Below are 25,964 nucleotides of genomic sequence, written 5' to 3'. Positions count from 1 at the left end.
TTTGTGCTGAGCTGTCACCCCAGCCATTTTTTCCATTTTTTATTTTGAGACAACGTTTGGTAAGTTGCTGAGGCCAGGATCAGACTTGCAGTCCTCCTGCCTCAGCCACCCAGAGTACTAGAGTTACAGGCATATGCCACCATGCCAGCTCTGACTCTACTTCTTTTTTTTTTTTTTTGGTACTGAGGATTAAACTCATGACCTTGCACTTGCCAGGCAGCCACTTATGCCAGTGAGCTAAATCCCCAGCCCCTGCCTCTACTTCTTAAAGGCTCAAGTTTGTCCTAACTGCTCTGTGGCAGAAACAGCAGTACTTTCTGACTATCTCCCTGCACTTCCCAGCTATGCTGAAGCCGTATGATTATTAGGGCCTGCTGCAACAGACTTCCAGATGGAGGCTGTGAGCAGGAGGCATGTCTTACAAGCACAATCTCTTTAGCTGTATGGTTCCCTAGGAAGACCTGTGGGTGGCAGAAGAAAGGAGGCTGAGGGTAGATGAGGGAGGAAGGTCCTGACTTACAGGCAGTGCGACTCAGTGAAGACACCGCTCGATGTGCTGAGCCACCAGGCCTCTAGGGTCTGCTTCTGCTATCCTGTCAGCCCAGCTTGTCCTAATGGGCCCACAGGTGAGTGGGGAAGGTGATCCACGGGATGGAGGAGTTAAAGTGGGAGGGAAAGTGTAGGCCTAAGGCAGAGACTGAGGCAGCGGGACCACAGCAAGTTTGGGGCCAGCCTCGGCCATATAGTGAGACACTGTCTCAAAAAACTAAGGGAAAAAAAAACAAAATCTAAAAGAAAGAAAAAAATTATGTTTTGTAGCTTTGTTGTGTAATATGCAGAGGAAAAAGCAGCCTATAAACTTTAAATAAATTTGTAAAATTAAAATTTTCTAGTGCTAAGGATCAAACCCAGAGCCTTTACACATGCCAGAAAGTGGTTTACTATTGACCTGTATACCTAATATAATTCCAAGTTTTTAAATATTATGAACACAAAATTAGAAATAAATACTGTAAAACAAAATGTTAACAGTGATCAAGTCTGCTCAAATTATACAAGGCTTACATTTCCCTCTTTTGTGTGTGTGTGTGTGTGTGTGTGTGTGTGTGTGAGAGAGAGAGAGAGAGAGAGAGAGAGAGGAGGAGAGAGAGAGAGAGAGAGAGAGAGAGAGAGAGAGAGAGAGAGATACTAGAGATCAAACCTAGGCCCTCTGCATTGAGCTACCTCCCTAGACATCCTTTCCTAATTTTTTATTTTGAGACATGATCTTTCTTAGTCACTAAGCCCAGGCCAAGTTTGAATTTCTGATCCTCCTGCTTCAGCCTCCAGAGTGTGTGCCACAATGCCTGGCCAATTTTCTTAATTACATATTTACAACTTTTCTATAATAACAAACTAATTTTTCAAACAGAAAAAAATCTCTATAAACATCTGAAAGGTTAAGTGTATTATATATCCCAAATAACTTATTGAGAGCTCAAAACAATATAGCTTTAAGGTTCTAGGAGCAAAACAGTATCAACACATATCAGATGATACGGCTTGTTTGCCAGGGAAAGAGTGTTGAGAAATTTGATCTCGGGTAGCATTTACCAAAGGGTGCCCTGTAAATTTTAGTTCTGCCAGTATTGTTTACATATGTAACATTAAAGAGAATTATAGAAGGATTCCCTGATTAATAACTGTGGGTTATATAAATATAAAATAGTTTCCTTAGTTTCTAACATGTTATTTTGTTTTCTGTTGCTAGGGATTGAATCTCAGGCCACGCTCACACTAAGCATACACTGAGCTACACAGTTGACACATATTGATTATAAATAGTTGTGGAATACATGTCTATAATGTACTGGTTGAGTTACAGTAAGGAGAATTTTCTTCTCCTTGCATGTCCGAATCTTTGATAAACATGGGGTTTGAATGTTGTTATTCTCAGGTACAAAGAACCATCCATGTGCTTCAGATCTCCATTTGCAGAAATGGGGATAGACATTCTGTATGTAAATATAGGGCTTCCAATACATTTTAGCTTGGTAGAAGCCTATGACCAGAGAGAGGGCCAGATACTTCATCTAGGCTTAGAGCCCACTGAGGCCCCTAGCTAGGTACTTGATCCAGACTCTATGGTGCTTCTAGCATGCACAAGTCCATCATGCCTGGTGAGTACACAAACGTCTGCTTTAGCTCACACCGTGTCCAGTTGTGCTTGACAGGCAACACATTTAGAGACTCCTTGAGATCATTCCTGGTGTGAAGAGAAACGGGGGCCACATAGACTGCAGCTAACATACTTGATTTATTCTAAAAGGTCACAAATACAAGTCATACACATGGGTTGAGAAAGAGGAAAGCCAGCACATAGTTCCCCTTTTTACTGTTAAAACGGGACCTTGAGCTGGTCCTGGTGGTCATGCGTAATCCCAGCACTCGGGAGGCTGAAGTGGGAGGATTGTTGTGAGTTTGAGACCAGCCTGGGCTACAAAGTGAGCTCAAGGCCAGCCTGAACTGCATAGTGAGACTCTGTCTCAAAAAGACAAAAAAAAAAAAAAAAAAAAAAAAAAAGAAAAAAAAAACTGTCCCTTGATCCTCTAAAAACTGCTGTTAGTCACTTTGATGCTTGCAGAAGCTTTCTGGCCTAGATTTTCAAGAACTGGCAAGCAGGGAGTGCCTTTTTTTTTTTTTTTTTTTCTGAGACAGGGTATTGCTATGCAGTTCAGGCTGGCATTGAACTCACAGTGGTCCTCCCACCTCAGACTCCCCAGAGTGCCAGGATTACAGTAGGGTGCCACCGAGCCCAGCCATCTTTTGATATCACACTGTAATCAGCGAAAAATTCCTAAAACATGTATACTAGCTAAGCAACTCATGATGTATAGGTGTTAAAGTACTAATAGGTGATGAATATTATAAAAACAAGTTACAGTTAAACAAAAGATAAGTATATAAAGTTTTAACTGATTAACATTTGATATCTTCTTGTATTTATTAGCTAATAAGTCAAAGCAACTTGAAAGGTGAAATGATAAGTATATAAAACTACTGTATATTTAAAATGGTCTTCTTGGGTAATTTGCATCCTTGAGGCCGTTGACATTGACTGATCTCAAGGCAGTAACTGTTGGGATGTAGTGGTAGTGTTACCCCAGCATATTCGAGGCCCTGGGTTTAATTCCTTGTATAGAAAAAAGGGATTTATCTATCATTGTTTACTTGGTAGTATGACTTAGAGAATTTGCAAAGGAAGTAAAATTACCACTTTGGTCCTTTTCCTTTCACCGGCTTTTGTTTGAATAGTACTACCACCAGTCTAGATTCTCATTGAAAACGTTTAAAGCTACTGTTTGTCAACTTCATGATAACTTTTTAAAAACAGAAATGTTGAGGTGGAGCTGGAAACTCACCAGCCTTGTGTGACATCCTGAATTCAGTCCCCAGCTCTGAAAGGGAGAGGGGCATCCCTGGAGGACAATGTATTTGCATTTTGCTATCAATTCTGAGCCTGAGAAACTAGTGGTCACTTATCTGAGGAACAGAATTCTTTGCATCTCCTTCATTCCTTCCACAGCACCTTAAACCCTGCCCTTGTTCAGTCTGTGTTTTGAGGGCAGCGGGCCCTTCAAGGATGGGTCAGTGGGTCAGTGGGGCGGGCACTCAGGGTGGAGCTGGACGAGGCTGGGGGCTGGGACCTTGGAGACAGAGCCCAGTGAGGTAGAAAGACACTGCGCCAGAGACAGGGAGGGCAGCGCATGTCCAAAACTGAAAAGGGAGGAAAACGTTGATTCTAGGAAATATTTATTCTCTGAAAAAGTCTAGAACTTACTAAACTTTTCTTTCTTTCTTTAGTGCTCAGCATGGAATCTAGGCCTTTGTATATTATATTTCTTCCAACAGAAGTTATTTTTAAACTTTTTTGTTTTTGAAAATGTAGAACCTAGACTAGTGAGCACAAGGAACAGAAAAGCAACTGTCTGTCACTCCTAGAGATGTGTTTGCACGGCTAGAGCAACAGACGGCTAACTTGAGTCCTTGGAGAAGACGCCCCTGCTGTCCACTGCGAGCCACCGTCCTCATGAAGATCTGCTCCGTGCACTTACCTGACACTGTGTACACCTGGGCTCCTTGTGGCAGGAAAGTACCGGTGGCCGGTTCAGAGCAGGTGGCAGCTCCTGGGAGGAAATGCACTGTGGTAGAAGGCAGAGCACCAAGGCCTACGCTGCTGGTGCGTATCTGCGATCCCAGGAGGTTTAAGTTTGAGCCCCGCTTGGGCAACTTAGTGCCTTAGTGACCTCATCTTAAAATACAAAATAAAAAAGGATGGGATTCAGCTCACTGCAGAGGCTGCGGGGGTAGGCCAGTGATGCAGGGACTGGTGGAGGACCAGAAGCAGAGTCTTGGGGACAGGGACTATGTTCCTGAGCGCTCAGCACAGTTGGCAGGGCCACCTCCCCTCTGTGGGGCGATAGGTCCTACTTAATATTGATATTAAAAAGAATGTAGAGAGAATTTCAGAAACGGAGAACAAGCGCTCCATACCTTTAGATAGCTCCGGGCTCATCTGAATTCCAGTAGTCTTGTCAATGCCAGCCCTGGAGCTGCTCTAGACTAGGCCCTGTGGTTGTGAAGAAAGTGACACTTAAGATTGAAATTACTAGAAACCGCCCAGGAGCTAAAGAAGGAAAAGGAAATCCAGGAAGCAGAAAAGGCCTCAGGTCGCAGTGACCAGGAGACCCAGAGTTTCCTAAAAGCATGGGAATCCTTGAAAATTAAGTGAGGCAGAATAAGGAAAGATCAAAATCAGTGGCTCCATATCTGTGACCCAGGGGCATAAAGATCTGGGAGCAATGTTTCCAGGTGGCAATGGATACACAGGACTCCTAGGGTCACATGAGGTCAACCACAAGCTCAGAGCCACTTCTGGCAGGCCTCACCCAAGGACTCCAGGATACAGCTGGAAGACTAGTGGCTTTCCAGTACCTTTCTGCGCAGAAGCTATGGGCCTCCCACCTCTGGAGCACCATCCCAAGGCCCACGCCCTATGAGAAACTGCCACGGGCCCATCCTTAGTCTACAAGGAAGCTCCTTGGGCATCCAGATGGGTGCCCCACTCAAGACTCCTGCAAAGTCAAGTTAGCACTTTCTCCTGGTAGCTACTGATAGAATTGGGGGGACCAGTGGCAGCTGAAAAGATAAGAAGTATGAAATATAAATGACCTTTATTTTGAGAATGCGGGGAGAGACACCCCTGGTCCCCTGGGGTGTGACATATCCCCCCACCAGGATCTCTCCGTGGAACACTTGGAGTGGAGGCATATAAGTAGCCTAGGTTTGGGGTGGAACCTAAGGGGCATTAATGATGCACAGATAGCCCACTGGCACTCCTTTGGCACCAGAGGTAAATTCCTAGGGGTGGGGAAGATACAAACACAGGTAAATTCCTAGGGGTGGGGAGACGGAGCTCCTTGGTTCAGCCTGAGGCTTTACCAGCTACAGTGTCCTGTCTGGGCCAAAACTCTTTCAGCTATCTCCTTACAGCAGCAGTGTAGCTCAGTGCTAGAGCACATAGCTTCTCTGAGGCCCTGGATTCAATGCCCATCACTAACAAAAACAAACAAAATAAAAGCTTTGAACCTCTATTCTGCCTGAAAGAGAATAGTACAATCCTAGATTTTGGTGCATAACTTGAAGACTAATGTTACGAGAATAAAATGTGAAATTAAATGAAAAAGTATCATCAGACAAAGGGATCCTCAGGGCCAGTTCACAAGGCCAGTAAGCTACAGGCTGCAAGGCATGGCTTTTCAAAGCCCTTGTGCAGGCACCACTACCAAATTAGAGTGGTACCTGAAACTTAAAGTCACCCTTACGAGAGCTCTCTGATGTAGGAACAGGAAGAATCCAGCAGTCAGCTGTTGGCACACCCGCCTACACCTAGGCACAATCAGAAGCATCAACCACAGATACCCATCCCTTCATTCCTCATTCCTTGGGTCCCTCCTCTTAAGACACTATCAGAACTCTTTCAACACCTTATCTCTGTGACATTCACCCAATGCTTCCAGCTCCACCCTACTCCATGACAAGAAGATGAAATCTTTGTAGAGTGTTTACCGACACAGGTTTTATTCAAAATTTTCACTCTTTTAAATCCACAGCAGAAAATACATTTTGTGCATTGCAGCAGTCTTAATTTTTATTGATAAAGAGAAAAAGAGCTTTGAACCCAATTAATAGTTGTTGAACAGAAGAGTAATGTATGCTCCACCCTACCTGGCTGAGTTGGCCCAGATTGTTAGGCAATGACCCCTGCAGGGAGGGTGGAGTGTAGAAATCATGTTCCTGGTTGCTGAGGGTAATAGCTTTTGTAAAGTGATCACAGTAAAGTGGGGTTTCCCCTAGAAACCTCAGTGATTTCCTGCCTACCTGTTTTCGGGCTTTCTTAAGCAATATCAACCTCCCATTCCAGCATTTTATCCAGCAAGCTCCAATGTGAACTGGCCTGCCAGATTCTCTTTTACCCTTTTAACTGAACCTTCCAGACTTATAGAAATTGGGGGTGTGCAGGATATGCCAGGAGTTTCCTCAGTAGGGGGCTGGATCTTGATTTATTCAGCAGAAATTATGAAATAATATAGGAAGAGAGTTGCTGGGTAGATGTTTTTGGCATGAACTTTTTTTTTTTTTGTTGGATAAAGTTGCAGTGGGCTAAACCAGGGACATTGGCACATGCCTCTTATAAAAATCCTCCAGAGGCTGAGGCAAGAGGATTGCTATGAGATCAAGGCCAGCCTAGGCTACACTGTGAGTTCAAGGTCAGACTAGAATAGTGGGACCCTGTCTCAAAACAAAAATGTTACAGTGGGCCTTGTATAAGGTTGTGGTGCTGGTGGTCTTTTGTGATGGCCACTGGTGTAGTCATGCTTGAGAACCCTCTTTTGTAACTTCTTGGTTTTGCTTATTTAGTTAGTGTTGGCAGAAATGACTCCATTTTTATTCAGACAACTTTTACATCCTCCTCTCCTTCCCATTGTTTTGTTTTTGAGCAAGATCTTTTCTCCAAAAATATTGCTGGTCAACCATCCTTTAGTTAGGTTTTGTGTCTCATCACTGGAATGGGCCTGTTTGAGCGGCTGATCCAGCCTGCTTCTATGTCTAAAGGAACGACTGGTGAGCAGGAGTCAATGTCATGTTCTTTTGGCCAAGTTTGAATAACAGCCTGAATTCCATTGTTAAATTCAATTCTGTGTAGACTGTAGTTGATGAATTTCATCACAGGTTATAAATTTCATCTCTGAGTGCTGGGTCAAACATTATTTTGTTCAGAGTCATACTTCTGCAGAACTTTAACAAGCAACAAGTACAGAATTTAAAATGGAAAGTATAAAACCATCACTTCTTGGCCTTTTGGTTAGACCAAGTGCAGTATCTGTTCTTATCAATTTAATATTTGATACATTCTCTATCTGAGGACAATATTTTAAATGGATTTTTGGAGCTGGGAGATAGACAAGGAGCTTGCTCTGTCCACTCCATACGTGGACTTGTTATTGCAGTGCCTTCAGGGATGGTACACTGCCCCCCAACCCTGGCGGGGAGCACAAAGCCAAAACAAGTGTATACTTTGCAGAACTGTTTTGAGCTGAGAACCCAAACTTGAAAGCTTAATAGAAAGTTCACGACAAACACAAAAGGCAGCAAGTTTTTACGTTAAAGGTAGCAAGTTTTTACTTTTATTAAGGTAGGAAAAGAAACATGCCGTGCAGAGCGACTTTGGCTAAGTAACAAAAGGAAAAATATATAGTCTATAGCACCAGAGCAGACTACTCTGAGAAAGGAACTATAATAGTGAGAGCTCAAAAGTGACTATCTTTTTTTTTTTTTTTTTGAAATCGGATATCAGCTCATGGCTTTTTGTATCTCCTATTCATCAAGCTGACTTCAGGTTTAAGTTTATCCTATCAAAAATCTGCTTGAGTTCTCATGAGAAGAACTGAAGATAGCACTCTCTTGGGCTTCATGTGCAGGGCTTCGAGAAAGGGCTTTGGCAACTTTTTTGTGCATGTATCCTAGAACCTTGTAATTAACAGATTGCTCCCACTTTCCCAGTTAGTCTGCCATGCCCTACTCTCCTGCTTCATTTCCCCCTGAGAGACACGTATTCACATAATTCTTTATGGAGTGCTAAGGGAGTAGAGGTCATTATCTTCCTATAGCTACTGCCTGCTGAAAGAGGCAGGAGGCCCTATTTACTGGGGTTTATGCGCTCTCCAAATACCTTGGAATGCTGTGGTTTACCACCTGGGTTGAAGAAATAAAAACTTTTGAAAAAGCAGTGTCTACATGTGAAGAACTGTTGAGCTGCCTCTTTGATGAGAGAAGGCTTGGTGAACTTTTGGAAATGTAGTGTCCAAATATACAAAGGAGCAGGTTAGATTTCCTTGCTTCCTGTGGATGAGAAGGTATGACAAAAAGGAATATTAGCTAAATTATTGAGAGCCTGAGTTGTACTCTTAGCCACATTATGGATCTAATTAAAGACAAGCATCTCATGCTGAGTGCGGTGGTACATACCTGTAACGCCATAATTTAGGAGGCTGAGGCAGGAGGACCGTTGTGAGTTTGAGGCCAGCTTAGGCTACATAGTGAGTTCAAGAGTAGCCTGAATTACAGGGTGAAACCCTATATTAGAAAAAAAAAAAAAAAACTAAAAAAACAAAACCCAAAATCTCAAATAAAAACAGAAGTCTTAAATTCGGTGTCTGTTTAAACTGAGGTGAATTAGTGATCATTAATGTACTTGTATGTACCCAGAGCAATACTAGAGTCTTGGTTTTTTAAGTGGAGCTCCAGGTTTTCCAGAGATTTGCAATAGTCTTAATCCTGTGAAAATCTGAGTGACCATTTCCCATGTAGAGTTTGATAGCTTTCCACTGGATCTCTTGAGGAAGAGCCAGTTTATTGGCCCCTCAGGACCTGGGAGCAAGGCCGGTATCTTGAGGGGTTGTGAGGTCATCCTTTTTGCCTCTCTTCTGTCTTTTGATTTCCCAAAAGACTTTATTTTTTAAAAAAAAGATTAAGATGAAAGAGGACATAACAACACAGGTCAGAACAGAACAATTTAAGCAACACAGTGTTTCACCAGAAGACAATCTGACCTAACAGTAGCTACAATAAGTGTCTCTGTCCTTGAAATGTTTGAGTATAACTTTGTATAGTATTACTATACTTTGTATAGTATTAAGCATAACAAGACAATGTAAAACCATTCAAGAGAATGAAAGTATTACAGGGTATACAGAACCAACTAACAGAAAACAAACAATGGTTTCTATATTATCTCCTTGTCTATAAAAATTTTGTTTATACTATCACATATAATAAAATCCAATATTATAACAACATGATAAAACTGTTGGAGACAGAAGAAGAAAAGCTTGGTGGGACTTCAAAGCAAGACAATATTAGGGGCTGGAGATTTAGCTCAGTGGCATAAGTGCCTGCCTTGCAAGTAGGCAGTCGTGAGTTCGATCCCTGGTACCGAAAAAGACAAAACAAAAACAAAAACAAAAACAAGATGATATTAAATCATCACTAGCTAATATAATGTCTTGTCTTCTTTGAAATAGCTGTTCATAACATCACAGACAATAAAATCAAACAACACTGAATAAAACCATTCCGATTAATGAATGAAAACATTATAAGGCTTCAAAGCAATATAGTGGGGAATCATGATTACCACATACTTTTATGTATTCTTACCACTTCTTACACTAGGAAAACCATTTGGTATTTGTGAGTGTTACTTATTTCGCTTATGGGTATGGTCTCAAGCTGCGCCCATTTATTTATAAATATCTCAATGTGATCATTCTTTATAGATGAGTAGTACTCCATTGTATAAAATACAACCTTTTTATCCATTCCTCAGTTGATGGACACTTAGGTTGTTTCCAAGATCTGGCTATTACAAATTGTGGTGCTATAAACATGGGTGCACATTCATCACTGTGATACATTGTTTTCAGTTCTTCTGGGAATAAGCCTAGAAGTTGAATAGCTGGAACAAATGGGACTTCCAATCCCAGTTTATTGAGAAATCTCCAGACTGACCTCCACAAAGGTTGCACCAGTCTACACTCCCCCCAACAGTGCAAGAGAGTTTCTTTTTCCCCACAGCCTTTCCAGCATTTGTTGTTGGTAGTTTTCTTGATCCTGGCCATTTTTTCAGGAGTGAGATGGAATCTCAGTGTGGTTTTAATTTGCATTTCTCTAATGAGTAATGATGATAATTTTTTCATGTATTTATTTGCCATTTGTAGTTCTTCATCTGAAAATTGTGTATTCATCTCAGATGCCCATTTTTGGATTGGATCCTTAATTTTGGGGATCTGATTTTTTAAAATTCTTTATATGTTTTAGACAGAAGTCCTTTGTCTGAGGGACAGTTCACTAAGATTGTTTCCCAGTTTGTGGGTTTTCTTTTCACTATGCTATTTCTTTTTTTTTTAATTTTATTTAAAAGGAAAAAGAGAAAAAACAAAACAGTGTAAGGGTACAAGTAATACAGAACTACAAAAAACAAAAACAGTAAGAAATCACCAGTTAATAGATTACACATTATCATCTTAGAGATAGTTGCTCAAGTCACAGGATCAAAGCATACAAAGTAGACATTTAAACAGTGAGACTGCAAACAGTTGTGTTCAATGATCCACACAAAAACATTAATATGGTCATCTGTTTAACACCCCTAAACACATTTGTAGTTGTATCCTTTAAAGCACTTTTTTTCCCTCTTTTTTTTACAACAAAATTTACACATTTTGGGTTATATTACTCCCATAGTTCTTATTACTTTTTTTGGAAGAGAATAAAATCAAATATGACAAAACAAAGCTGTCAGTCAAAACCAAGGATAGACATAGCACATGATGTAAAAACAGAGTACAAGATTATCAACAATGGTTACCATAATGCCTCTTGCTTCCTTAAAAAGAATTGTCTATCTCATTAGGTATTATAAAGTTGAACAAAACAGTAGAGAACAAGACAAATAGAACCTAAACATTGTAAACATTACAGGACTTCAAAAGAAGATAATAGTCAAACCAGAATGGGCATCATAGTGAATCTTATTGCCTTCAAAGAAGTTGCCTATGCCCTCAAACTTGATACTATAATACAGAATGGAACAGAGTCTAATCAGTCAAAACAAGATAGTGGGAGTAATACAGGACTTAAAATCAAGTTAATAGGAAATCAAAAAAGTTACTATAATATAGCCTGCTAACTTTTTTGATTTTTTCCCCCTTAATTAAAAAAATTATAAAAAATAACTAAATAATTTTTTTAATGAATAAGGGAGAGATTGAGATAAAAGAGGACATAACATCATAACAATGCAGGTCAAAGCATGACAGTTTCAGCAACCTAGTGCTTCACCAGCAAATAACCCGACTTAATAGTAGTTACCATAGTGTCTTTTTTCCCTGAAATATTTGAATATAACTTCATATACTATAGCATCAAACATATCAAGACAGTGTAAAACCATTTAAGTGGATGAAAGCATTGTAGGGTATTTAGAACCAGCTAACAGAAAACAAACAATGGTTTCTATATTATCTCTTTACCTATAACAATTTTTGTTCATACTCTCACATATAATAAAATCCAGCAAGATACAACATGATAAAACCAATGGAGACAGAAGAGCCATAGTTTGGTGGGACTTCAAAACAAGATGATACTAAATCAGCACTAGCTATTATGATGTCTTGTTTTCTTCAAAATAGCTGTTCATTTCATCAATGGCAATAATATCAAGCAGCCCAGAATAAAGCCATTCCAATTAATAAGTGAAAACTTTATAAGGCTTCAAGGCCACATAATGGGGAATCATGATTACCATATACTTTTATATATTTGAATTATTTCTTACATTAGAGAAACTTCGGTATTCACACATGAGAGATTGATTTATTTCACTTATGAGTATGGTCTCAAGCTGCGCCCATTACTGATAAATATCTCAATGTGATCATTCTTTATAGCTGAGTAGTACTCCAGTGTATAGAAATACCACAACTTTTTTGTCTGTTCCTCAGCTGATGGACACTTGGGTTGTTTCCAAGATCTGGCGATTACAAATTGTGCTGCTATAAACATAGGTATGCATATATGACTGTGGTATGATGCTTTCAGTTCTTCTGGGAATATGCCTAGAAGTGGAATAGCTGGAACAAATGAGACTTCCAATCCCAGCTTTTTGAGAAATCTCCAGACTGACCTCCACAAAGGCTGTACCAGTCTACACTCACACCAACAGTGTAGGAGAGTTCCTTTTTCTCCACAGCCTCTCCAGCATTTGTTGTTGTTGGTTTTCTTGATCCTGGCCATTCTTTCAGGAGTGAGATGGAATCTCAGTGTGGTTTTAATTTGCATTTCTCTAATGATCAATGATGATGAACCTTTTTTCATGTATTTATTTGCCATTTGTATTTCTTCATCTGAGAATTGTGTATTCATCTCAGATGCCCATTTTTGGATTGGATCTTTGAATTTTGGGGGTCTGAGTTTTTTTTAATTCTTTATATGTTTTGCACAAAAGTCCCTTGTCTGAGGGGGAGTTCACTAAGATGTTTTCCCAGTTTGTGGGTTTTCTTTTCACTATGCTGCAGATTTCTTTTGACATGCAGAAACTTTTTAATAAGAGGTGGTCCCAGTTATTGATTCTGTGAAGTATTTCCCATGTGGTTTGAGTCCTGTTCATGAATTCTCTACCTACTCCTATGTCTTCAAGGTTTCTACCCAATTTGTCTTCCAATAGACTTAGTGTTTCTCTTTTAATATTCAGATCTTTGATCCATTTAGATTTTAATATAGTACATGGGGATAGGCATGGGTCTAGTTTTAGTTTTTGGCAAATGGAGAGCCAGTTTTTCCAACATCATTTATTAAAGAGACTGTCATTCTTCTAGTGAACCTGCTTGGCTCCTTTATCAAAGATAAGGTGGTTGAGTGTGTTTGTAGTTGTGGTTGTATCTTCTAATCTATTCCATTGATCTTCGGCTCTGTTTTGATTCCAGTACCATGTCGATTTAACTACTGTTGCTTTGTAGTATAACTTCAAGTCAGGGATTGTGATGCCTCCTGCCTTGCCTTTGCTGCTTAGAATTGCCTTTGCTATTCTAGGTCTCTTCTGGTTCCAGATGAGTTTTAGGAGTGATTTCTCTAGATCTATGAGGTATGTTGATGGTATATTTATTGGGATTGCATTGTATCTGTATAACAGTTTTGGGAGAATGGTCATTTTCACAATGTTTGTTCTTCCTATCCATGAGCAAGGGATGTCTTTCCATTTTCTGAGATCATCTTCAATTTCATTATTCAGTGTGTCATAATTTTCCCTGTGTAGGTCTTTTACTTCTTTCATGAGAGTAATTCCTAAATATTTCAGTTTTTTGGTTGCTAGTGTGAAGGGTGTGGCTTCTCTTATTTCTCTCTGTGATTTTGTTGTTAGTGTATAGGAATGCTATTGGTTTTTGAGTATTGATTTTGTATCCAGCTACATTACTTAATTTATTTATTATATCTAAGAGTCTTTCAATGGAGTTTAGGGGGTCTTCTATGTAAAGTATCATGTCATCTGCAAACAATGATAATTTAAATTCTTCTTTTCCTGTGTTTACCCCATTTATTTTTCTCTCTTGTCTAATTGCTCTGGCTAATACTTCCAGTTCTATATTAAATAGAAGTGGTAATAAAGGACATCCTTGTCTTGTGCCTGATTGTAAAGTAAAGGCTTTTGATTTTTGGCCATTTAGTATGATACTGGCTGTTGGTTTGTCATAGATGGCCTTTATTACATTGAGGTAAAGACCATCTATTCCAATTTTCTGTAAAGTTCTTATCATGAATGAATGTTGAACCTTATCGAAGGCTTTTTCGTTTTCTTTTTTTTGTCTTTTTCCTTTTTACCAGTACCAGGGATCGAACTCACGACTGCCTGCTTGCAAGGCAGGTGCTTATGCTGCTGAGCTAAATCCCCAGCCCCTCGAAGGGCTTTACTTTTTAATTTGTTTAATTTTCTGCATCTATAGAAATGATCATGTGATTCTTACTTTTTGCTTTATTGATGTGGTTCATTACATTTATTGATTTATGTATGTTGAACCATCCCTGCATGCCTGGGATGAATCCCACTTGGTCATGGTGTATAATCTTCTTGATGATTTGCTGCATCCTATTTGCCAATATTTTATTGAGGATTTTTGCAACTGTGTTCATTAAGGAGATTGGTCTATAGTTCTCTTTTTTAGTTGGGTCTTTCTCAGGTTTTGGTACTAGAGTAATATTTGCTTCCAGAAACAACTTAGGAAGGATTACTTCCCTTTCAATTTCATTGAATAGTTTGAGGAATGTCGGCATTAGGTCTTCTTTGTATTTCTTGAAGAATTCTGCAGTGAATCCATCTGGGCCAGGGCTCTTCTTTGTAGGTAAGGACTTAATTACATTTTCAGTTTCATTAATAGAGATTGGGCTATTCAGCAGTTTTACATTCTCTTGATCTAGCTTTGGTACTTCATATGTTTCTAGGAATCTGTCTACTTCTTCTGTGTTATCAAACCTTTGAGAGTAGAGGTTTTCAAAATAGGTGTTGATGATCTTCTGTATTTCTGTAGAGTCTGTAGTGATTTCACCTTTTTCACTTCTTATTGCATGAATTTGAGCTTTTTCTTCCCTTTTTAAAATAAGGTTGGCTAGGGGTTTATCAATTTTATTTATTCTTTCAAAGAACCAACTCTCTGATTCGTTGACTCTTTGGATTGTTTTCTTAGTTTCTATCGCATTGATTTCTGCTCTGATTTTTATAATTTCCTCTCTTCTTTTGGCTTTGGGCTTGACTTGCTCTTCTTTTTTCTAGCTGTTTGAGGTGTAGCATCAAGTTATTTATTTGTATTCGTTCTGTTTTCCTGATGTGGGAACTCAGTGCAGTAAATTTTCCTCTGAGGATGGCTTACATTGCATCCCACAGATTCCGGTCAGTTGTATTTGTATAGTATATCTGTAGTTGTATTTGTACATATATCTGTATATATGTATTTGTATTGTATATCCGGTCATTTGCTTGTAAGTATTGCTTAATTTCTTCTTTAATTTCCTCTGTGACCCACTGATTATTCAAGAATGTGTTATTCAGGTTCCATATGTTTGTGGGAATTTTGCAGTATCTTTTATCATTAATTTCTAGTTTCATGGTGCTATGATCTGATAACATGCAAGGGATGATTTCAACTCTTGTATTTGTTTAAATATGTTCTGTAGCTAATAAATGGTCTATTTTAGAGAATGACCAATGTACTGCTGAGAAGAATGTGTATTCTGATGTTGTTGTCTGGAACATTCTGTATATGTCTATCAAGTCCATTTGTTCACAGGTGTGATTCAGTTCTGTTATTTCTTTGCTGATTTTCTGTCTGGTTGATCTGTCCCTTGGTGTCAATGATGTCATAAGTTCTCCTGTTACAATTGTGTTACTGATAATTTGATTTTTCATTTCTGTTAATAGTTGTTTTGTATAACTGGGTGCTCTGGAATTTGGTGCATATATATTTATGATAGTTATCTCTTCCTCTTGGAGTTTTCCCCTAACAAGTATGTAGTGACCTTCTTTGTCCTTTCTGATCATTGTTAGTTTAAAGTTCACCTTGTCGGCAAACAGAATGGCTACTCCTGCTTTTTTTTGGATTAGTATTGCATGAAGTATTGTTTTCCATCCTTTGACTTTCAGTCTGTGAGTATCCTTCTGGGTTAGATAGGTTTCCTGTAATCAGCATATGGTTGGATTTTGTTTCTTGATCCATTCTGCCAGTCTGTTTCTTTTGATTGGTGCAATGAGACTATTTACATTAATGGCTATAACTGTTATATGCTGGTTTATTGTTGACATGTTATCTTTCTGTTGTTGCATCTTTATCTTTTTGTTCCGTTTAATTATCTACTTTGTTTAGTGGTTTTTTCCTTTGTGTATCTAAACTGTCTCTCAATATTTTTTGCAGGGTTGCCTTGGTGTTCATGAAGTTCTTCAGCTGTTCTTTGTCATGGAAAGATCTTATTTCTCCCTCAGTTTTGAGGGACAGTTTTTCAGGGTATGTCTGTCTAGGTTGGAATTCATTTTCCTTTAGGATCTGGATTACTTCACTCCATGCTCTTCTTGACTTTATTGTTTATGCTGAGAAGTCTGCTGTGATTCTGATAGGTTTTCCTTTATAAGTGGTCTGTCTTTTCTCTGTGACAGCTTTTAATAATCTGTTCTTGTGTTGGATTTCTGGGATAGTTATTATTATATGTCTGGGTGTAGTTTTATTTTGGTTATGACTATTTGGAGTTCTATAGGCTTCACTGAACCTGATGTCGGTTTCTGATCTCATGCTTGGGAAATTTTCAGCTATTACTTCTCTAAATATCCTCTTGAAGTCCTTTATGTTGTCCCTTTCTTTTTCATTAATCCCTATCAATCTTTTGTTGTTTTTCTTTGCGTCATCTTGCAGTTGTTGAATTGTTATTTCCTTATTCCTTGTTATTTTTTAAAAGATCTTTCCTTTCCTGTTCACTAGCTGCAATCTTGTCTTCAAGGTCTGAAATTCTATCTTCATTTTCATTGAGGCAGTTTTTACAGTTTTCAGTGGAGTTTTTGATTTCCTGTATATCTCTGTGCATCTGCTTTATGTATTCCATTTGTTTCTTATATTGCTCATCTAGGGATTCTATCTTTTTGTTTAGTTCCTCCAATTTTTTAACTGTTTTCTTTAGATATATTCAGAATCTGTTTCATTTCTTTTTTTACCTGGGAGATTATTTCGAGTTTGAATTCCTTTAAAGCTTCCCGGAGTTTCTTGTTTATTTCAGTAGCTATTATGTCTGATATTTGAGGTGTATGGCATATATTTTCTTCTATATACTTCACTACTAGGGTTTCTTGAGATGGGCTGGAGGTTTGAGGTTGTAATTTGGTCTTTCCTTTTGTCATTTTCCTATATGTCTGTGTTTCAAGTGTTATTTGAAAGCATTCTCAGAGTCTGTTGGAAATCCACTTCTGTGTTCGCAGCTCCTGTGACTCTGGCATCCAGTTCTCCCAGGCCACTGGGCTTCTGGAACCAGTGGCACTTTTCTGCCTGCTTAGAACTCTGCAGTTCCAGATAGGCTGGCCTCTCGGGACAGTGTGCCCTCCCTGCTTGCTTGAAACTCCACAGTTCTCAGAGCCCAGCTGGAACTGGGAAGTGGATGTAGGCACCTAGGACCCACTTAGCCACTTCACTGCACCTGCAAGGCTCGAGGGTCCCGAACAGGCTGGGCTTGGGGAAGAGTGCACTGGGCACTTACTGGAAGCCACAGGGCCTCTGGAACTGGTGATGCTTGCCTGCTTGCTTAGAAACCCACAGTCCTCCAGACCCACGGGCAGGCGGATGCAGGCACCCCAGACCCATTCAGCTGTTACTCTGCACCCAGATTGTGCGAGGGTCCCAAATAGGCTGGGCTCCGGGTATAGTGGCACCTGCCTGCTTGCTTGAAACGCCATGTTCTCTGAGCATAGCCGGAAACCACTATGCTATTTCTTTAGATGTGCAGACTTTTTAATAAGAGGTGATCCCAGTTGTTCATTCTGGGAAGTATTTCCTGTGCCGTTTGATTCCTGTTCATGAATTCTCTACCTACCCCTATGTCTTCAAGGTTTCTACCCAGCTTGTCATACAATAGATTTCTTGTTTCTGTTTTAATATTCAGATCTTTGATCCATTTAGATTTTAATTTAGTACATGGTGATCGGCATGGGTTTAGTCTTAGTTTTCAGCATATGGAGAGCCAGTTTTTCCAGCACCATTTATTAAAGAGACTGTCCTACTTCCAGTGAATATGTTTGGCCCCTTTATCAAGATAAGGTGGTTGAGTGGTTTTGTACTTGTGGTTGTATCTTCTAATCTATTCCATTGATCTTTGGCTCTGTTTTTAGTCCAGTACCATGTTGATTTAACTACAGTTGCTTTGTAGTATAACTTCAAGTCAGGGATTGTGATGCCTCCTGCCTTGTCTTTGCTGCTTAGAACTGTCTTTGCTATTCTAGGTCTCTTCTGGTTCCAGATGAATTTTAGGAGTGATTTCTCTAGATCTATGAGGTATGCTGATGGTATTTTTATTGGGATTGCATTGAATCTGTATAACAGTTTTGGGAGAATTGTCATTTTCACAATGTTTGTTCTTCCTATCCATGAGCAAGGGATGTATCTCCATTTTCTGAGATCCTCTTCAATTTCTTTTTTCAGTGTATCATAATTTTCCTATATAGATTTTTTCACTTCTTTCATAGAACAATTCCTAATTATTTCATTTTTTTGGTTGCTAGGTGAAGGGTATGGCTTCTCTTAATTCTCTCTGTGATTTTGTTCTTAGTGTATAGAAATTCTATTGATTTTTGAGTATTGATTTTATATCCAGCTACATTGCTGAATTTATTTATTATATCTAGGAGTCTTTCAATGGAGTTTTGGGGGACTTCTATGTAGAGTATCATGTCATCTGCAAATAATGATAATTTAACTTCTTTTTTTCCTAACTTTACCCCTTTTATTTCTCTCTCTCATCTCATTGCTCTGGCTAGTATTTCCAGTACCATATTAAATAGGAACAGTGATAAGGGACATTCTTGTACCTGATTTTAAGATAAATGCCTTCAGTTTTTGGCCATTTACTGTGATACTGGCTGTTGGTTTGTCATAAATGGCCTTTGTCATACTGAGGTCAAGACCATTTTTTTCCAATTTTCTGTATGGTTCTTATTATGAATGAATGTTGGATCTTATCAGAAGCTTTTTCTGCATCTATGGAAATGATCATGTGATTCTTACTTTTGGCTCTATCGATATGGTGGATTACATTTATTGATTTACATGTCTTGAACCCTCCCTGCATGCTTGGGATGAATCCCACTTGGTCATGGTGTATAATCTTCTTGATGATTTGCTGCATCCTATTTGCCAATATCTTTTTTTTTTAATCGGTAGTGGGAACATACCTCATGACCGACTGCCTGCTTGTAAGGCAGGTTCTTATGCCACTGAGCTAAATCCCCAGCCCCTATTTGCCAATATTTTATTGAGGATATTTGCATCTGTGTTCATTAGGGAGATTGGCCTGTACTTCTCTTTTTTAGTTTGGTCTTTCTCAGGTTTTGGAACTAGAGTAATTGCTTTCAGGAATGACTTAGGAAGGATTGCTTCCCTTTCCATTTCATTGAAGAGTATGAGGAGTGTCAGCATTAAGTCTTCTTTGTAGAATTCTGCAGTGAATCCATCTGGGCCTGGGCTCTTCTTTGTAGGTAAGAACTTAATTACATTGTCAATTTCATTAATAGAATTTAGGTTATTCAGCAGTTTTACATTTTCTTGTCCTAGCTTTGGTACTGCATATGTTTCTAGGAATTTGTCAATTTCTTCGGTATTATCAATTCTATGAGAATAGAGGTTTTCAAAATAGGTGTTGATGATCTTCTGTATTTCTACAGAGTCTGTAGTGATTTCACCTTTTTCATTCTTTATTGCATGAATTTGAGCTTTTTCTTCCCTTTTTAAAATAAAGCTGGCAAGGCATTTATCAATTTTATTTATTCTTTCAAAGAACCAATTCTTTGATTCATTGATTCTTTGGATTGTTTTCCTAATCTCTGTTGCATTAGTTCTGCTATGATTTTTTATAATTTCCTATCTTCTTTTGGCTTTGGGCTTGAATTGATTTTCTTTTGCTAGATGTTTGAGGTGTAGCATCCATTTGTTTATTTGTGTTTGTTCTTTTTCCTGATGTGGGAACTCAGTGCAATAAATTTTCCTTTGAGGACTGCTTTCATTGCATCCCATAGATTCTGATAAGCTGTATTTGTATTTTTGTTTGCTTGTAGGTATTGCTTAATTTCTTCTTTAATTTCCTCTGTGACCCACTGATTACTCGAGTGTGTTATTCAGTTTCCATGTGTTTGTGGGATTTCTGCAGTATCTTTTATCATTAATTTGTAGTTTCATGGTGCTATGATCCAATAATATGCAAGGGATAATTTCAACTCTTTTTGCATTTAGTTAAATATGTTCTGTGGGCTAGTATATGGTCTATTTTAGAGAATGACCCATGTACTGCTGAGAAGGATGTATATTGTGATGTTGTTGGATGGCACACTCTGTATATGTCTATCAAGTCCATTTGTTCCCAGGTGTGATTCAGTTCTGTTATTTCTTTGCTGATTTTCTGTCTGGTTGATCTGTCCCTTGGTGTCAACGGTGTGTTAAGTTCTCCTGTTATATTTGTGTTATTGCTTATTTGACTTTTCATTTCTGTAAATACTTGCCTTGTATAGCTGTTTGCTTTGGAATGTGATGCATATATATTTAAGATTGTTATCTCTTCCTCTTTAAGTTTTCCCCTAACCATTGTGTAATGATCTTCTTAATCTCTTCTGATCATTCTTGGTTTGAAGTTCACATTGTCTGCAAACAGAATAGCTACTTCTCCTTTTTTTGGGGTTCATGTTGTATGAAGTATTGTTTTCCATCCTTTGACTTTCAATCTGTGAGTATCCTTTTGGGTTAAGTCAGTTTCTTGCAAACAGAGTATGGTTGGATTTTGTTTCTTGATCCATTCTGCCAGTCTGTTTCTTTTAATTGATCCATTTAAACCATTTACATTAATGGTTATGACTGTTATATTTATTAGTTTATTGTTGACATGTTATTTTTCTGCTGTTGCATTTTTATCTTTCTGTTCTGTTTAATTGTTTGGTTTGCTTAGTGTTTTCTTCCTTAAAGTATCTAAACTGTCTTTCAGTATTCTTTGTAGGGTTTGTGTAGTGATCATGAAGTACTTCAGCTGTTCTTTGTCATGGAAGGATCTTATTTCTTCCTCAGTTTTGAGGGACAGTTTTTCAGGGTATGTCTGTCTAGATTGGAATTCATTTTCCTTTAGGATCTGGATTACTTCACTCCATGCTCTTCTTGACTTTATTGTTTATGCTGAGAAGTCTGCTGTGATTCTGATAGGTTTTCCTTTACAAGTGGTCTGTCTTTTCTCTGCGACAGCTTTTAATAATCTGTTCTGATGTTGGATTTCTGGGATGGTTATTATTATATGTCTGGGTGTAGTTTTATTTTGGTTATGACTATTTGGAGTTCTATAGGCTTCACTGAACCTGATGTCGGTTTCTGATCTCATGCTTGGGAAATTTTCAGCTATTACTTCTCTAAATATCCTCTTGAAGTCCTTTATGTTGTCCCTTTCTTTTTCATTAATCCCTATCAATCTTTTGTTGTTTTTCTTTGCGTCATCTTGCAGTTGTTGAATTATTATTTCCTTATTCCTTGTTATTTTTAAAAGATCTTTCCTTTCCTGTTCACTAGCTGCAATCTTGTCTTCAAGGTCTGAAATTCTATCTTCATTTTCATTGAGGCAGTTTTTACAGTTTTCAGTGGAGTTTTTGATTTCCTGTATATCTCTGTGCATCTGCTTTATGTATTCCATTTGTTTCTTATATTGCTCATCTAGGGATTCTACCTTTTTGTTTAGTTCCTCTAATTTTTAACTGTGTCTTCTTTAGATATGTTCAGCATCTTTCATTTCTTTTATCATTTCTTTTTTTATCTGGGAGATTATTTCTAGTTTGAATTCCTTTAAAGTTTCCTGTAGGTGCTTCTTTATTTTAGTTGCTATTATTTCAGGTATTTCAGGTGCATGGCATATATTTTCTTCTATGTACATAACTCCTAAGGTTTCTTGGGATGGGCTGGAGGCATGAGATTATATTTTGATCTTTCATTTTGTCATTTTCCTATATTTTTGTGCTTCAAGTATTATTCCAAGGCTTCCCTTGTGCCTTTTGAAATCCTCTTCTATGCTCTCAGCTTCTGGGACTCTTACCGCCTGGTTCCCTGGATTGATAGAAGGTCACTGGGCCTGGGGCAGGCAGCTCCAAGCCCTGCTGAGCCCATCCAGTGTGGCAGGACACCGCAAACTTCGTTGGCTGGCAGGCACCTCTCCTGGGGCTTGGGATGGTGCGGGGACACTCACCTGAGCCTGTCCAGTTTCCAGAATTGAGGGGGCAGGCAAGCAGGCCCAAATCCCTGGAGGTGGCCAAGCACAGCAGGAAGCTGGAAAGTTGGTGCAGGCAGGCCCAAGCCCTGCTGAGCTGGTTCAATGAGGCAGGAAGCCACAAATTTCCCTTGCCGGGAGCAACGATCTTAAACTCCCTCCCAGAAGACTTTAGACGTGTCTCTTTGGGATCCTTTGCAGTGAATGAGAATGACCTACGTGGGAAAATAGGCTGGCTATAGGAGTTGTAAAATTTCCTGATTGTGCTTCATAGATAATTACTTATTAGTTAGCCAGCTCCCTCTTTTTCCAGATTATGCTTGGATAGGTAGCACCAAAAAGGTGCTTGGAGACTGTATAGATATTTAGCCTTTTGCCTTTTTCTAGTATCAGTGTCTGAAAGCTATGAGGTCTGCATTTTGAGCAGAGGTTCCTGGTAGGGGGATGTTTAGCCCAATGTCCTGTTGTGAACTAACAACTGTATAATTTGCTTTTTGACGTTTTTTCTTGGACAAAGCTGCTTCCATCAGTGAACCACAGTCCCTCAAGGTATTGGAGGGGCAGTCACTGATGTGATGTGATCACTTGTTCACAAGCATGACTAGCCTCTGAACTTGTAAGCATCAATGAGGCAGGATGAAGAGTAGTGCAAATAACCTCACTATGGTAATCTTTCTAAGGCTGTGGCTCTCAGGCTCTTGATAATTTGTTTAACTTCCCTTTTAGCCATAGTAACCTCAGTGTCTAAGAAGCATGGCCTGGCATGCTTCCAATAGGTAAATTCTGCTTTACTCTTTGCCTGAATTTGAGGATTTCCCCCAATTTGCTGGGAAATCTCTTTTAGGAAAGAGAACACTGTCATAGAATTAAAAACTAATTTGCCATTCAAACGAACATGTCAGAGGAGAAGTAAATAACCTCTTACTAGGGCTCTCCTTGACCCCCCAATTAGGGCTGTAGACCTAAAGAAGGGGCTTCTGGAAAAGGATGCGAGCCAAATGAAAACCAAAGGAATTGAAATTGTTAACCCATGAATCCAGGATCACTCAGGCCTTGGCATAGGAGATAGAGATTTCTGTGGACAGGAATGTTGCAAGTTGTCATGGGCCCCATTGCTTCTCTTCATTAGAGTGAGAGGTGGGGGTTTTGGTTGCCCTGACCTCTCTGTGAGAGCAGGGACATTCACTCATCTGGTGCCTTGAGTCAGGCACATTGGCCACCTGACACATGGAGCAGTACCTAGACACTAGCCTGGTACAATCATGTGCCTAGTGTCCAGTTTCCTTGAAGGCCTTTATTGGCCCTGGATTTTTCACTGGAAAGCTCAGGTGTGCTAAAAGCATAACTGTCATCTAAAAGTGGCTCACAACCTAAATGTTTAATGGGTTTCTTGTTTCTGCCTCTGGAGTTAGACTCTAGGTTCTTCTTGTCTCAAATAAAGAACTGAACAAAGTGCCTGCCTGGCAAGTGTGAGGCTGTGAGTTTGAGTCCTTGTGAAAAAAAAAAAAAAAGAATTGAACAAAATGAGTAAAAAAGTAGCCAATTTTATTTAAGAAAGTAAAAATAAAAAGTGTGTGTATGGGGGAGCTGAGAGTGAGCCTGGGCTGGGTAAAGAGAAAAGAAGGTAAAAGCAAAAATAAAATGTCTGGGAAATGCAGCATGGGCTATCATGGAAAGTTATGAGAGCAGACTATTTATGGTTTTGATGTGCCCTTTATGTCATCCAAATCTTGAGGAAATCCATGAAGACTTCTGCATATGGATCTTGAGAAGCAATCCTGTGCCTCAGGCTTTCGTCAGGTCTAGACCATTGAAAACCTACTCTAGTTCTTTTGAGAGGTCCATATGCAGAGTTTTGGGAATTGTTCTCTGTTTGTGTCCAGGATCTTGTAATTAATAGGTCACTCCTACTACCCCAGCCAGTTTTGCCACCCCCTAATCTCCTATCTCATCACCAATTTCTACAGCCATAATTTTGGTGTCTTTTCTCTCAGTCCTTCTCCATCTTCATCTAGATCTGAATGTCGAATATAGAAAAGGCTGTGTCCAAAAATAAGGTCATATTTGAAAATAGTAGGTCTCTCCAGAGTGCTTTCTTCTGGTAGAAACAGATTGAAAGACTATATCTCTGTGAGAAACAGGTGGGCATCTGATGACAAGATAATCAAAGATATCAGTTTTTTAAAAAAATTTGGAGGCCTCTTTATCTTCTTTACAAAGGTAAAGTACCATAAAAGCTGGAATAGATAGGATTTCACATTCCTTTAATTTAGACAGCTATTCTGCACCCATCTTCTACTGTTTTCTAGTCCATCCTACTGGTGATCTCTCTGGGATATGCTGGGCACTTCCCATGATGAGTTGGTCCACTGATTCCTTAAAGTAGGATGGAGCCCTCTAGGGTCTCCCCTTAACATCTCCCAAGAGATCAGAGTGGAGCCTCCCCATCCAAGGACTACTTTGACCTCTTGAGAAACAGTAAACTCCTAAAAGATCAGTGGAAACCTCCTATGCTGGAGACCCTCTTAGCCACTTGAGAAACAGTACATATGTAAGAGAAGAAGGTGAAGTCCCCCACCTGGAGATTCCCTTAGAAGCAGTAAACTCTTCATAGATCAGGGTGGAGCCACTTGCAAAACAGTATCTCTTACATTTAACTTGATAATAAAAACTTTGGTACCTTGTTTAAGGTGGTAGAGATAGAAACCTCTTTTAAAAATTGAAAAAACCTTTAAAAATTCTAAGAAGGATGGTTTTACTTTTGCATATTCATGGCCACTTGAGTTGAGATTTACTGATTCCTCTGTTCTGTCCAGGTTGTCACTAGGCATGTCATTTAGCATGTTTCTAAATTACTTGAATTTTGCTAGAAAAAACAAACAGGTAAGGACTCTAACTTGATTCAAAAGAAAAGTGAGGAGGAGGTCCAAATGTTCCCTAAAATTGGAGGCTTAGCTTCTATCTAAAGGATGAGACTCCTGTAGCTATGAGGTCAGTTAAAAAAAATAACAAACAAATATGCCTCAATCATGGGCCAGTCAAGGTGACCAACCAAAATGATCAACAAACATGGCAGAATCATGTAACTCCCTCACAAGAGGAAACAAAGTGGCTGTCGATCATGTTGGAAAGGTAGCCTGGGGTGAAAGAAGGCCTTAAGGAAGTAACTCTCTAAAGTTACCCAGAGATAAGACTGCCTAGGGCAAAAGCATGAGCGAGAATTTGAGCACAAAAGGTCCCCAAAAGAGTAAGAAAGCTGAGCAAAATATCATGTGAAATAGAAACATAAGTGATACAGGGAAAAGAAACTCCCAACCTACTAGATGTCTGTATGAGTGTGTACTCTAATATCTAAGAATAGGAATAATGGAGGTTAAGAGCAGAATATATTTATTGAGAGAAAGAAAACTTCTGTCCAAGTGAGAGACAGAAGGAATCCTGAGTGAGTTGCCAAGGACCCCCCCTTCTTTAGGGACTTTTATAGAGCAAAACCACGAGGAACCAAGGTCTAAGGTAAGGAAGAACTGGAACTCACAAGGCATGTAAGCAAGAAGTGGGACAGAACTGTGGTCAACCAATAAGAGTAATATAGCCTTATATTTCTGGAATGAACCAGGTATCCCATGACAGGACCGAATTCAGAGAATGTTATAAAAGGGACCATAACTGTGTTTTGATACTGGATATTAAATTCTTGGCCTTGCACGTGGTAAGCACACACTATCACTGAGTGACATCCTTGGTGCTATTAGTACAATCTGAATAGAGAATTGAACTCTGAATGGTGCCAAAGGTACCATTACTCACTACGTAGACTACAGTATTCCTTAGGTCAGGCT

At 39.2% G+C, this 25,964-nt stretch overlaps 1 long non-coding RNA gene and 1 other non-coding gene across 2 annotated transcripts in view; both read left to right on the top strand.

Moving 5' to 3' along the window:
* Nucleotides 1-489: 489 nt before the first annotated feature.
* Nucleotides 490-25,964, top strand: part of LOC134472035 (uncharacterized) — a 48,015-nt gene continuing 22,540 nt past the window's right edge. Inside the window, exon 1 of the long non-coding RNA XR_010041859.1 lies at nt 490-626. This is a non-coding gene — a long non-coding RNA (uncharacterized LOC134472035). The remainder of the gene's footprint in view (nt 627-25,964) is intronic.
* LOC111753760 (U2 spliceosomal RNA) lies at nt 7,386-7,575 on the top strand. The gene has a single exon (XR_002788548.1). It is a non-coding gene; the product is annotated as a U2 spliceosomal RNA (small nuclear RNA).

Source organism: Cavia porcellus, unplaced genomic scaffold, assembly GCF_034190915.1.
Source record: "Cavia porcellus strain 051 isolate PalLab524CR breed Dunkin Hartley unplaced genomic scaffold, mCavPor4.1 scaffold_21, whole genome shotgun sequence".
NCBI lineage: Eukaryota > Metazoa > Chordata > Mammalia > Rodentia > Caviidae > Cavia > Cavia porcellus.
Note: the sequence above shows the minus strand (reverse complement) of the source record. Positions and strands in the feature narration are given on the sequence as shown.